This window comes from Miniopterus natalensis, chromosome 13 (assembly GCF_054644295.1).
Source record: "Miniopterus natalensis isolate mMinNat1 chromosome 13, mMinNat1.hap1, whole genome shotgun sequence".
NCBI classification, from domain to species: Eukaryota; Metazoa; Chordata; class Mammalia; order Chiroptera; family Miniopteridae; genus Miniopterus; species Miniopterus natalensis.
Window position 1 is genome coordinate 9,933,969 of NC_142093.1, and position 14,977 is coordinate 9,948,945.

General features: G+C 37.2%; 1 protein-coding gene and 1 pseudogene across 1 annotated transcript in view; one reads left to right on the forward strand and one right to left on the reverse strand.

Moving 5' to 3' along the window:
* Positions 1-14,977, forward strand: part of NCOA1 (nuclear receptor coactivator 1) — a 163,346-nt gene that overhangs the window by 29,496 nt on the left and 118,873 nt on the right. The window lies entirely within an intron of this gene.
* LOC148091602 (translation machinery-associated protein 7 pseudogene) lies at positions 10,302-10,560 on the reverse strand (annotated as a pseudogene).

A 14,977-nucleotide genomic window follows, 5' to 3' on the forward strand; every position in this document is an offset into this window, starting at 1 on the left:
TCTTTCTAGCATCCGAATCTCAACTTTCTAGAGTCCTTAGGGTCTGATTTGACGTATGCGAAAAACACTTTTCAAGTTCTCTTAGCTCCTTAGATTTTTGTCCTCCCCCCCCTTTTTTTTTATTCCTCAATGTCATTGTTCTAATTTAGGCCTACTTATTGGATAGTAACCAAAGTGGTCTCATTGGCCCCACTGAGTTCCTTTTTCAGTCTTTCCTAAACTTTGTTTTGGGATGATCATTGTATTTTTATTTTCAGTGTGTTACTTTGCCTAAAAACCTTCAATGGCTCCTCATTACTGTCAAGATAAAGTTGTTCCTTAGCCTGGCATTTAAAGCTTTCCAGTATCTGGCACCAACCTGCTTTTCTCATCTCACTTCTCTCTCACTAGTTTTCCCCAATAAGCTGTTCAAAATAAAATTGTCAGTTTACTGTCCCCTAAATATCCCTTGGGCTTCTCAGTTTCCACCCCTTTATATATTCCTTTTCCCGGAATGTTCTACTTATCCTAGCCTATTCCTCCTGAAATTCTACCTGTCCTTTAAAGCTCAGCTCAGATTCCACCTTGCTTTTTAAGTGTTCAGACTATAATATTTGAAAGTAATCTCTTCCTTCTATGAACTCTTTTAATTTTAATTTTCCTTATTATTCGTTTGACTTTATACTGTGGAATTTTTTTGTTTTCATGTGTCCTATCTCCCAATTTAGGGTATGTGAATGGCAAAAGGAGATCATGTTTTGTATTTTGTCCTTTGCAATGCGTTACACATGTAGAATTAAAATATTGGCAAGTCATATTGATTAAACCGCAATGCTAATGATGAATTTAGAGAAATAGACCTTTTTTGGTATATGTGCCTGGAATACTCACATCTAGGGATTCTCTTTACCCACTTCAGGGTATTTGAGAAATTGAATTGGAAATCAGATATTGCTTGGAGAGTGTGTAGTCCTACAGCATAAGAAGTTGGCTGTTAAGGGCAGTGTTCAGGACTGGGGGAGCCTGGTGACTCCCCCCATGGATACAGAGAAACATGTGTTCCTTCCTCTCTCAGTTGTGCTAGAGACACAAAACTCCTAATGTCATGAAGATTACTACATTTCTGTGTTTTTCAACACCTCAATAAAATAATTTTTTATTGAGTACTTGTGTTTGAGTGGTAATATGGGGCACCATAAAGTTATTACATCTTAGGGTTTCTGCCCTTTAAAAAGATATAGGGAGTCTCAATTGCTTTAAATCATACATGAATTAAAAAATAATATAGAAGATGCCATATGGGCATATATAACTAAAACTAACCATTATAATTAGTTGCTAACTGAGAAATGTGGAAACTAGTCTAGCATTTACTATTTTTAGCACTCACTTGAAATTTATTTATCATGTGTCCTTTCCCACCAACCACATTGTAAATTATAGAAGGTAGAGGCCACTTATTACACTTAGTTATGTGCCAGTACCACAGTGCTTTCATAGTGCTTTACCCACAGTATACATACATAGTGTGTTACTGATCATGCCTTGGAACCTAGCATGGTCTGGGTAGGCATCCTGGAAGAAGTGGAATTTGAATTAGATTTGTAGGCTTTGGAGTGATGCTTATAGCATAGTTCCATGGAACCTGAAAAAAGGGTTCTGTAGTTAAAATAATAAAGTACATTTGGAACATAGAGCTTACTTGGTTACTGTGCCTTTGGCCCTGAAGTAACCCATATCACTTCTTCTCACAACCAAAAGTAGTAACAGGGCACTATTTAAGGGGCTAGGCAATGCTGGCTAGAACATGAATATTTGATGAGCAGTAATTGTCTTTGCCTCACCTAAGGAGAATTGCTTTCTTTAGAGAGATAACTATCAGAATCAGTAGATCCTGCCTGGAATTATTGAAATAAAGAGGAATTGTTTTTGTGTGTCAGTCTAAATGAGATTTTTATTGCTAAATTTATTTGTGAAAAGAACTTGTGCTGAATGGTAGTGTTTGGAACAATTGAAGGAGAAATTTTACTAATGTCTCTACGGGTAGGTATTATAAATTATTTTCGTTTAGATGGTTTTGCTACCATCTTTAGAGCTGAGATTTGAAACAGGTAGAAAGTGATAGACTTCCGTAAAGCTGATCCATATACTATTTGGTTGGTAAGTTATGGGGTGAGAAAAGTAATAGAGGGTAAAAAGGGCTTTCAGATACTATTGGAGACCTTTTGCTGTCTGAAGATTTCATACAATTTCTTCTTAGTTCCCTGGAAGTCTTTTTCTCCTCATCAACGTACTGCTAATTAAAATCAGTTTTCTCTATTTTTCATTTGTCTTTTCATGTTGGGTTTGATAAGGACTTTCAGATGGTGGTTAAAATGTTGACCAGCTATGCAGGACTATGAAGCCTAGACACTTATTTATACATGAGGCTTTTTTCCCCCCCTCAGTTTTATTCCTGAATCATCTACTCTGAACTTTTTAGACCTTAGGCTTTCTTTCTGACATTCCAACAATTTTCTCCTTTTAAAATTAAAAAATTCACCCCAATAAATTTAATAAAGTGTTATAAAAAATAAAATTAAAAAATAAACCATTTATATAATACATGACTGTATTCTAATTACAAATTCAAAGAAATGGACGGTATATAGAGGTAAAAGGAGAAAGCCTCTGTAGTGAATTATATGGTAGCTGTTAATTTAGTCTGTCTAGTATCCTCTCCCCCATTTCATGTCACAGTATCCTCCCCTTGGCCAAGGGATGGGCACGTGACCTAGGCTTGGTCTGTCATAATTCTCCATTCCTTTGGTCACAGTCATTGCTGCTGGGTGGCCATATGACCAAAGCAGGTTCAGATCTGTTCCTTGAGATTGAAAAGTAGATGTTGAATGAGGGCCAGGCTCATTCCATTGTTGTAATTTGCAGTTCCCTCACTACTGATAAAATTGATTATCTTATCAAAGGTTTATTGTATACTGGATTTCCCCTAAGTCTCTGTTATTCATTATTTGTTCACTTTCCTTGTGTGATGCTTGACTTTCTTATTGCTTCCTAGCCATATGAAGTAGTTATATTTACATGAGGCAGTTGTATTTATACTAAATAGGAATGGCTTTGATAGGCAGCTGACCCTGCTATTTAGTTATTTCAGACAGAAAGATATGTAATATTTACTATTCCAAACTCAACACTCACATTTTACATATATATCCCCCAAAAAATGTATATTAAATCTGAAAGAAACATCAATTAAGCTATCAGGAAAGAGTGTGTATACATTTTGGGGGGACACCATAAAAATGTATATTTAACAGCTATCCCTGGACATTTAGTCGGTTTACATCTAATAACTTTATATAGCTGCCCCATTCGTTTAGTTAACTCAGGGTTACATGTCTTAATTGGTTGCTTTATGTATGCTTAATTGAGGTAATTTTATGGCTCAGATAAATGTTGGGAAACTCATGTTTTGAGAATTTTCCAGGTCAAAATCATTGTGACTCTATTGAATGGTATAGAACTTTGGGATTCAATTGGAAGTTTGTCCATTGGTACAGAATCAGAACCTCTTTCAGAGGAAAATTTCAGCCCTGTAAGAAAATATTTTTTTGGCTCACCTCCATGGAGAGGTGGGTTGGCTGCATGCTTAGACATCTTTAGTGGTTAGGTTCCTTAATTTTCATAAGAGGATATTAACCTCATTCTGCACTTGATTGACTGCAATATATGGTCTACCTGTAATTGTCAATATAGAAGAGCTTCATTCTAGCAAGTATGTATCCATTTATTTTGCTGCCCAATTCTTATTAAAAACGTAGTAATCAGAAATAATACTTTTTGAGGATTGCTTAAATAAACACTTTTAATACATTGCTCTAAAAACAGAGTTTTTACTTGGATCAAGCCAGAATACCAGAGAGCTATGTACATTGATTGCATTGTTTTAGACTGGGGTAGAATTACTTTTACAGAATTGTTATTTGGTGTAATGCAATCAGCCTTTATTGAGAGCCATTAAAACAAACAGCTTTATAAAATTTAGTGCTCCTCTTATGGTAGAATTCTTGTGATGATATTAATCTCCTTTATCTCAGTGCTTTGTTGATGCTGTTGTAACCATTGCTGTTGCTATTAGCAGCTGATCTGCAGGACTAAGATTGAACAAAAAATGAGCTAATAGTTCATGGACAAATATGCTTTTAGCTGAAGGCAAATGCTTTTGCCTGAAGGGAGACATCATTATGGATAAGGGGTTGTGTAATGGTTAGGAGTGTGGGCTCTGGAGCCAGATTTCCTGGGCTCGAATCCTGGTTCTGCTACTTCCTAGTTGTGTGTTACTTAACCTCTTGGTGCCTCTGTTTTCTCATTTATAAAATGGGGATGGTAATTATGCTTACCTCCTCAAAGCTGCTGAGAGAATTTTGTGAATTTAAACATATAGAATGCTTAGACCATGCTTGGCCCAGGACAAGTGCAATGAAAATGAGCTGCTGTTGTTCCCCCCGCCATTTAAAAAAATTGTAGTAAGATACACATAACATAAAATTTACCATCTTAACCATTTTTAAGTGTATGATTCAAGCTGCTTTTGTTTTTATCATCATCATTATTAGAACCCATGTAGTAATTTTTTTTCCAGGTCTTGGTACCAGGAAAAGCTTACTTCCTTTGACCAGCTGGTTCGTTTGCATTACATAGTCATCATGATTCTTGCAACCTTTGGTATTTCTCTCTTTGAAGGGAGCTCAGAATCAAGTGTGTTGCTCTTCTCTGTATAGGATCTTGTGGCATATAGTTTGTGCAAATTTACTTTTGACTTCATCTTGTTTTCCTCAATTTTTCCTTGCCCCAGTCTTGTCACTTCTTTCTTTTTAATTCTAATGCACTCTGTGAGCTGTCGCAAATTCTTTTTGGAATAAGATAGAAATAAAAAGTAATCTTCATTACAGCATGTGCTCATTTTGAAATTTCAGATTATTTTTCATTTAATTTAAGTTGTTGGCTGCTTCTTGATAACAGGGAGGTGCTATAATTTTCATTAAGATATCTCAAATCTCATCATAGGATGGGCTACTTCTGGGAAGGTTGCTATTGACAGCTAATCCTGTTGATGGTGTGGGTTTTCTGTTAAGCTTTAATTACAAAAGTGTTTTTTCTTGGCTTTTTGTTGTTTGTTTTTCCCCTTGACCTTTGCTTCAGTCTTTTCTTGTAGATATTTTTCCTTTTTGGGGAGGGTCATTTTAAGAACTTGTAAACCCTAAGTCTTTAAAAATACTCTTCAGAATAAGACTTTTATCATAGGTGTAGCATTGGCAGAGAAAAAGCTATATGTGTTGTTATTGATTTTCTTTTAAAAATCAGGATGCTAATATATTGATTTTCAAGGGAAAAAGGAAATGTCCAAAAGCTAAAACATTCTCAGATATTCTGGTTATGTCCCTAGCATGTACTCTCTCCCAGCCAGATGTATGTGGGGCTGATGCCTTTTTTGTGAGGGCAGGGAATGAAAAGAATTTTTTTTTAAAAATCAGGATTGATTGAAATGTCTTTTTTAAAAATTAATTCTCATCCGAGGATATATTTTTATTGATTTTTAAAGAGAGAGGAAGGGGAGAGGGAGAGGGAGAGGGAGAGAGAAACATTGATTGGTTGCCTTTTAGTAACTAAGTGCCTCCCATACGTGTCCTGCCCAGTGATCAAACCCACAACCTAGGTATATGCCCTGACCGGGAATTGAACCCAAAACCTTTTTGGTGTACTGGACAATGCTCCAACCAACTGAGCCACCAGTAGGGCTGAAATGTCTTTTAAGTCTATTTTAAATTTATAGATTCCTTCTTCTTCCCCCCCCCCTTGTAATTTATCTATTGAATAACCTGGTTTATCATGTAGAATTTCTTACAGTCTGAATTTTGGTTTAGTTTAACATGTTTCTCCAGCCTCTATATACCCTGCAAATTGGTAGTTTGATATAGAAGTTTGATTAAGGTTTAATTTTGAGGTTGGGCACAAGATGACTATAGATGGTATTATGAGACATGTGTAATGTCTTTTTGTGATGTTATCAGCTGTTAGTATGGCTATTGGCTTTTGATTCGTAAAATCCTAAAGTGTCTAGATTAGAAAGGGGAAGCATTGCCTGGAAATGATAGAGTCTACTCTGTACACTGAGGACTCCTGGTGACCATCTGAGAATGAAGCAGTGTTGTGTGCAATCAAAGAAGACGTAGGTTTAGTCTTGGTTTCCTTGTTTAGGAGCTGTTTGATATTGCATAGTTAACAGCAACAACAGTAGCAGCAGCTACCATTCAGTTAGTGCTTATTTTACACCAGGTTCTGTGCTGAGTGCTTTATATACATTGTGAAATCTAATCCCAATAACTACCCTGTAAGCCCAGTAGTCTTCATTTTGCATTTCACTTGGCTGAAAAGTAGTGAAGCAGGGATTCAAGCCTTGCTTGATCCCAGTCTTGTGCCCTTGATCTCTTTGCTCTCCCATATCTGTGAAAGGGGTATAAATATAGCTGCCTTATCTATCTTGTAGGGTAAATGAAAAATTGTTTCAAAGTACCTCGAAAAATATATGTTAAAATGAGAAGTGTGCTGGTTTGATAAAACACAAGGAAAGGTGGATAGGCGAGGCCTTTGCCTTTGGCGAAATAATAGTGAAAAATTTGGATAGAAAGAACTCTCTGGTCATTTCTAACTTCTGTTTCCATCACTATTACTGTTGATATGTGGGAGAGTTTCCTTCTCATTGAAATTGACAGTGATAGAAATTTTATGTGTGCTAAATGTCAGTGGTCGCTTAAGAGTCTCTGGGTGAATAGTGATGTCTTAGTTTTATTTCATGGGCTGTATATATAGGCTTAGTACAGATCTTTCTAAGTGAAAGACCAAGAGTATAGTCACAGTTCTTTTTCTAAAAGGATAAATATTAAACGTAGGGTGAGTGTTAACTGAATTTGTAATGTTTTATTTCTTTAGCTAGATTGTGGGTATGTTACATATCTTAAAGTTATTTTCAATGCCTTTTTTGTATGTCTGAAGTATTTTATGATTAATAAAACCATTAAAGTGCTGATCACTAATATTTGCATGTGTAATAGACCAAGAAAGAAATGGGCATGAAGTTAGTACTGTTAGGACTAACCTTCAGCAGTTTGTTATCAATTTATAATTTTCAGCAATTTGTTATGATAAATTGGTAATGAGTACATGGAGAACTCTGTTGAGAAGAGATCTATGACCATTTCCAGCTCAGTGGCAAAAGGTGTTGTGATTGATGACTAATGCCTGCCTGGTGCAGACATGCAGAGTTTTAGGAATATGTGCTTTGTTTTTGCTAAACCTTGGTAAAGTGTTTATCAGAAAGTCCCATGGCTGGACCTAGACACCGTTTTCTTGCCACTCTGCTTCTTTTAATTCTTCTGTTACTCTGTCGTATTATATTTCGTATGGTGGAATAGCTAGGATTTCATTGTGATATTCCCAAGAAAGATTTCCCATTTATTTTTATTTATTATTATTTTTGTAGAGTTATAATTCACATACCATAAAATCACCCTTTTAATGTATACAATTCCATGGCTTTTAGTATATTCACAAAATTATACAACTATAATCAATAATACCACACTATTTCATTACCCCAAAAAGAAAACCCATGGAATCATATAATATGTGACCTTTTATGTCTGGCTTCTTTCACTTTGCATGGTGTTTTCAAGGTTCATTCATATTATAGCGTGTGTCAGTCTTTCATTTTTTAAAGTTTTTTATTGATTTCAGAGAGAGGAAGGGGGGGAGAGAGAGAGAGAAACATACATGAGAGAGAAACATCGATCGGCTGCCTCCTGCACACCTCTACTGGGGATGGAGTGCCCTGACCAGGAATTGAACCAGTGACCTCTTTGTGCACGGGACAGCACTCAACCAACTGAGCCACACTGGCCGGGCAGGATCATTGTTTTAATAATTACATTCATCTTGCTATTTATGTTATGACATTTTAGTGAGTGAATCTTTATTGTGACTAACACTTTGGAATTTTTAGCTAATCAGGGGTATTTATTTTGAGAAATAAAGACATCTAGTGAACAGAAAAACTTGTTTCTTACACTTTACTTTTGCAATAATATGGCCCTGGGTATATGTTTCAGATTTTTGGCTTTTGTCCAGTTTGTCTCAGGCTTATTCTTTCCTCCTACTGAGGCCTATTGTTCTTAATCTAGCTTTTGTTTTCACATAGCTACTTCCCACTAGTCTATCATCTATATGCAAATTAATCGTAATAACATGCATTATTCCAGTCACAATGTCTCAAGCTAAGTTAGTTTGCATTTTTCTTTCACTTTGTTCAGTACTTTCTTTCAAATGGTCAAGTCCAGAGTTCACACATAGTTAGACTTGGGTGTATAGGACTTTGCAAATCTCCTCAGTGCTGGTAGGGAAAGGAGAGACTGAAATACCTCTTGAGGTGGAAAAGTAAGAAAAAGAAAATGTATTTATGAATATTTTAAATGGGAGATATCTTTTAAAAGGAGTTGAATGATTGCTTATGTAACCAAATTCTTGTGGGAATTTCTTATATATCAGATTTCTTGATAGCCTCATCTCAACAGTGTTAAAGCCTCATAATAAAAAAATGATCTTACAGCTCCCGAGTGTGACGGTGCCAGACTACCTAGAGTAGCCATCGTGACAGTCTGCTCAGTTGAAAACTGCCTTTGCTAATTTTTTGTTTCTAGGATAGGGAGAAGGGAGCAACCCTTTTACCAAAAAACAAACAAACAAAAAACTGACAAAAACCCCTTTCCCTTCCTTGAAAGCCCACAAATATGCAGGTTTTAGAAATTTACCTTGCTTTCAATGTTAAGAGATGACTTTTTGTTTGTTTTTTAGGATATCTGATGAAATTACAGAATATATCCAGAAAAAGAGCAAGTCGTATCTGTGTTTGTTATTTAGCCACCTGTTAAAATCAAATCTATGGCCTGAATGAACGCTTTTCACTTTTTCTTCCCTAGTTTGAGCACTAGTAGCTACCTCCAAGAGAAGTCTTACTCAAAGGCAAACCTTGGTCAAATGTTGACAGACTAAAATTTAGGTGATAGTGCGTGTTGGGAGAACTTTCATTTTCAAACAGTGTTGAGCTAAGATGGTATTATCCTTACCAAAGCCTCATATGATGTGAACAGTAATGGGATAATCATTAAAGTTGACTGAGCTTTGTAATGGGAATTAGAAAACTTGGGTTCTAGTTCATGGTCTATTCAAAGTTCTGAATTTGAGCATCCACTTTACCTCTCTGGGATGTAATTCTTTAATCTCTAACATGAAGGCTTGGATAAATGGTGATGGAAGGAGACTTGACTTGGGGTGGTGAACACACAATACAATATACAGATGATGTATTGTAGAATTGTACACCGGAAACCGATATAATTTTATTAACCAGTGTTACCCCCATAAATTCAATGAAATAAATAAAGTGCTTAAAGTGAAAACATGAGGGCTTGGATATGATGCTCTCGTAAAATCTTTTCTGATTTAAAATGATCACATAATTACTACACCTTCCTTCTTCACTACCTCTAAATGTCTGTTTCCCTTTTTCTTGGAGGAAAAGTTAAATTGACTTTTCAACACCAGTTCATATGCTTGTGCAATTGCCCATTTCTAATTCTTCCATTTTTATTGTTGTTCATTCATTTATCCAGCAGACATTTATTAGACATGTACAAGATTTCAGGTTCTTTTCTGTCTGGGAAGAGAAATATCAAGAAGACATAGACTCTGTCCTCAAGGAGGTTACTGCCTAGTAGGGGAAGAAAAACATTGAATACAGGATAGGAAAAAAGTGATGTAACATGACAATGTGGTGGCACAAAGAGGAAGTGAATCTTTATTCTCTAGTCAAGTAAGGGTTTACAGAGGGGGACCCCTGGCCAGATTTTTAAAATTAAAACAACAACAACCCTGCCCCCCCCATAAAAGTACTAGATTCTTAATACAAAAAGAATTTGAAAATGTAGATAAGCAAAAGCAGGAAAACCACTGTTAATACCTTGATATGAATCTCTTCCCACCCTTTTGAAAATGGGTTTTGTTTTATTATTTATTTTTAAAAGATTTTACTGTGGTAAAATACTCATAACATAAAATTAAACATCTTAACCATTTTTAAAGTACACAGTCCAGTGGTATTAAGTACATTCCATTGTTGTGCAAACAGAAACTTTTTTTAAAAAATTATGATTATTTTTACAAAAGTTTATTCTTAAATGTACAACAGGCTTCAAGACAATACTTCATTCTAGCTATAGGTGGCAAGAGATGTTATGATAGGGAATCCAGATGTTAAAACAGGAATGGAATTAAGGATTGCCATTGCCCCAGGCACAAGGAATAATTCACTTTTGTCAGATTTCTTAATTCCACCTGTGGCCAGGGGGCCCTTCCCTGCAGCCTTCACTTTTAGCTCCTCAGGCTTCTTCTCCTCTTTCTGCTTCTGCTCGAACGCCTCATCTTCCCCGTCATCTCCTAGGGCTGCTTCTTGCCACCTTCGTGGCGAGACATGGTGCCTGCTGCCAGAAACTGGGTTTTAAAGGATGCCCAGAAGACTAAAAAGAGTCAATCTGGGGGAGGAAGCATTAGAGACAAAAGGAATGATGAATGCAAAAGGTCTGCAGGTCTGCAAAAGCATGTTGTTTATGACCGATCGGAAGTAGGTGTGATTGGACCATGAGGGATATTGGATGGGGAATGGGAGATGTTGGGAGTCATCAGTCATATCATGGAGGACTTTGAATGTGATACTAAGGCATTTAGAGTCTGTGGGAGTTGACAGCCAATAAAGGGTTTTAAAATGGGAAAGGGACAGATTGATGATGTGATTTGCATTTTAGAAAACTTATTCTGGCCAATTTCAAGAAGGCAGATCGAACACTCACTACCGTTATGCTTTCCTTCTTCAGATCTATAGAAATAGTAGAAAAAAATATATGTACCCATCTGCAGAAACAAGAAGGGGAATTCTCTCTAAGTCAGAAACAGTGAAGAATTTCTGAAAATAGGTCCTGTGGGTAATGCTCATATCCAGAGGCAGGAAGGGTCCCAGAGTAATCAACAGGGTGATTCATTAGCAATACTGCAACATGAGCAGCCGAGCAGCCCCAGTCTCTATACATTCTAACACCAATTTGGGCCAAGCAAAAGTTCTGTTTCCATGTAGGAACTGCATATAAGAGCTTGGGTCCATAAGACCGGGGAACACCCTGGGAAACTGGCTGTACCTCACACTTAGAAGACCAGGCACTGAGGCAAACGGTCCTGTGTTGTGTTCTCCACTCCTACTGAAAGCAGTATGAAATGAATATTATTCCCTGAATGAACTGTACCAATAGAAGACAGCAGAATGTAACAGAATCCCAGATACAAAGATAAGAATCTTCAAATGTTTCAGGAAAGCCAACACCATGACAGAGAATCAACAAACAGAAGAGCTTAGGGTCAGAAGTTACTAGAACAGAGTAGCCAATCATTTTAGAGAGAGGGAATTTACTATGTTCTTAACAAAAGCAAGTGATTATAAAACAAGGCATTTATTAAAAAGAGTCAATTAGAGATCTGGGGAATGAAAAATACCGTAGTTGAAATGGAACAATCATTTTGGTGTCTGTGGGGGATGGATTAGAATGGTGCATGATTGGTAGCAGAGAGAACAGGCTCTTTCTGGTGGTTCAATGATATTATGAGATCCTGAACTACGATAGTAGCAGTAGGGATAGAACTGAGGAAACAAATATGAGATATTAAAAATAAAGAATAAGACCAATTGGGTTTGGCAATGAGAGAGAGGGAGCGATCTAGAATAGTCCTAGTTTCTTGATTGGTTGAGTGGAGAGGTAATATTGCTAGAAACCCAGGTAGTAATTCAAGAGTAAAAGTGTTTTGGGGATTGGGGATAGAGGATACTACTATTCTCTCAATTGGACATGTTGAGATTGAGGTACCTGTAAGACAACCAAGTGGAGAAATGTCTGTTAGACTAGTGGATATATGGATTTGGAACTCAAATATTTCACCTTGAGCAAGATTTGGAAGTCATATGTAGGTGATAATTGTAGTGGATCGAATGCTCATGCATGAGGTTGCTCAGGAAGAGACAAAATGATCACTACCATTTGAGAGGTATGTGGAAGAAGACAAGCCGGCACAGGGGAGGGGGAGGCAAGAATGGCTGGGGAGTATAGGGCACCAAGAGTAGTGTCCCAGAAACCAGGGAAGTAGGGAGTGATCAATGATTCCAGGTTATCAAAGGGCGAATAAGGGCTAAGCAATGATTTGGCAGTTACGAGATAACCGTAACAGGAGCAGCTTCTGTGGAATGGTGGGGCTAAGACCAGATCGCAGTGGGTGGAGGAATAAATGGAAGGTAAGGTGGCAGAACATAGATTCTGCAGACATAGGTTCGTAGAGGAGTGAGAGCTGTGAGAGCTGGGACATGGGGGTGGGATGCAGGGCTGAAGGAGAGGACGTTGTTTATTAGACCTCTTTTCTTCTCTAGCCTCTCCTCTCTACTAGTTTCTTACCCATTTTTTATAAACATTGTCATGTGTTTTCTTTCATTCTCTTCTAACCTTTCACCTCCTCCCATTTAATTTTTAAACTTTTCTCCCAACTCTACATTTTTATAGCAGGTGTTTTCTTTTGTCTTTGAAAAGATTCATATGATAGCTTACATTCTTGTTCATCAATTCATATGTTCTCCTTAGCTACTTGATACTGCAAGTCTTTCAGGGTCTTTTTGTGTCTTTAACTTGACCACAGTGTCACACTGCAGATGCTGGATTAAGAGTCCTTGAAAATAAATTGTATAAATACAGAATGGGGAAATCCTGTTTTGGAATATTTCTAGCAAAAAAAAAAAGTGCATTTTAGATAATTAGAAGTTTGATATGACTTCTGGGCAAATTTGGGCAACCTTGAAATGCATTAATTGTGAAGTACTATGTTCAGATTACAGGAAGAATTAATTATTCTACCCCAGTGAAAATATATATCATTTGTCGTTCTATTTTAACCCAAAATATCATAATTAAGAGGGACATTGGCAAACTAGAAACTTGTTCAGGAGAGGGAGAAAATGATGGGGTTGAGTGCTGGTCGCCAACAAGTATCTGTTCTTTCTTTCTTAGTAACACAACTCTTATAATGTTGACACTTCTTTAAGCCCCCAAAACAACATTTCTCAGCAGCTGTAAACAGAAGTCTTTGGGTAGGGCTTCTAGGAAAACTCTTTAAAGGAGATATACTCATCTGAGAAGCCTCAGAAAGAACTCTTGTCCCTTCCTCCTCTCTTCTGCCTAGGACATGAATGTGACTTCTGGAGTTTCAGCGACGATCTTTTGACCATGAGGGATGACTGAGCATAAATGCCATGGAGTAAGGCTGACAGAGTGAAAAGGTAGAACAATTTGGGATCCTTGGTGACTATAGAGCTTCCAATCTGTCCAGACATACCTACCTCCAGATCTTTTAAGTGAGGGAAAAATAAACCTCTCTTTTCTAAAAGCCACAAGTTGTTCATGCGCAACTGAACCTATTCTTAACTGACACAGGGCCAGTCCACTTAGCAGGCAGAAAAGAGGTTGTGACCCAATTTGGAGTTTCCAAGGTTGACACAAAGGGGAGATTTTTCTGAAAAATACTTTAACACTAATCTAAATAAATTCTGTGAGAAACTTTCTTTGATTTTGGAAGAACATGGCCATATCTCTTGTAGGTATGAGCAAATAGAAAAATCATAGGTGATAAGATTCAGCAGTTCAGAAGAAGGAATAATTTGAATATTCATAGCAGATAGCTCTCTGCCAAATAGTTATGACACTGCATCAGATGTAAAAAATTCAAATTCTTAGACTCAGTGAGATTTCAGATTCTGAGAACAGAGAAGGTTGCAGATTTGATCCCCCATCAGAGCACATACAAGAAGCAACCAGTGAACACATAAATGGGTGGAACAACAAATCCGTGTTTCTCTCTCTCCCCCTCTCTGTCTCTCTCAAATCAATCAAATATTTTTCAAAAACCACATTGCTTTATTATTTTCATGCAGTTCTATCAGTCAGGAATTTGGGCAGGGTTGGCTAGGGGATTCTTCTGTTCTTTGTGGCACCAGCTGGGATCAGTCACCCTGCTGGTAGCCGGGCTGGACAGGACAATCTAAGAAGGCTTCACTCACATGTCTGGCACTCTGGCATGCCTCCATATGCCTCTCCACAGCATGGTGGTTACAGGGCAGTCGGTTTATTATATGGTCTCTAGCTTCCAAGAGGGACAAAGGGGAAGCTGCCAATCCTCTTGTTCTCTGGAGTTTCCAGAACATCACTTTTACCATATCCTGTTGGTCAAGGCAAGTCACAAGGCCAGCAAAGATCCAAGGAACTGGGAAATAAGCCGCATCTCTTGATGGGTGGAATGATGCGCAGATGCAGAGGGGAGGAATTGATGGTAGCCATCTTTGAAGAATAGTATGTGGCCATACCAACTACCACAGTATCTATTTTTAAATTTTATATACATAGTTTTATTGTGATGAATCTTCTTTATCTTGTATTTTAATTTGTAACCAATTCAAGTCCTTTTAGAAATGCAGGTTATAAATACTACATAAAAGTTACCTTAATTTAATGGGAAAAGAATTGGAATATTGGGGGCCAAGCTAACTACCAGTCTTCTTGTCGCTCACTATAAATTTATCTTGGATTAAGAAGCATCTTGGATTATTTAGAGTTGAAAATCTTCTAAAACATTTTGCTTAGTTATTGGGGCTGTCTTATGAGAATTTTTTTCTTTAGTTTAGCTTCCCTGATTTGGAAGGTTACTGATTCATGTCCGTATTCCCCCTCCCCCCCAATAAACTTTGTGGAGCACAATCTAGCAGAGGCTATCATAATTTAAAATGTACATACTCTGACTCAGGTATGCTTTA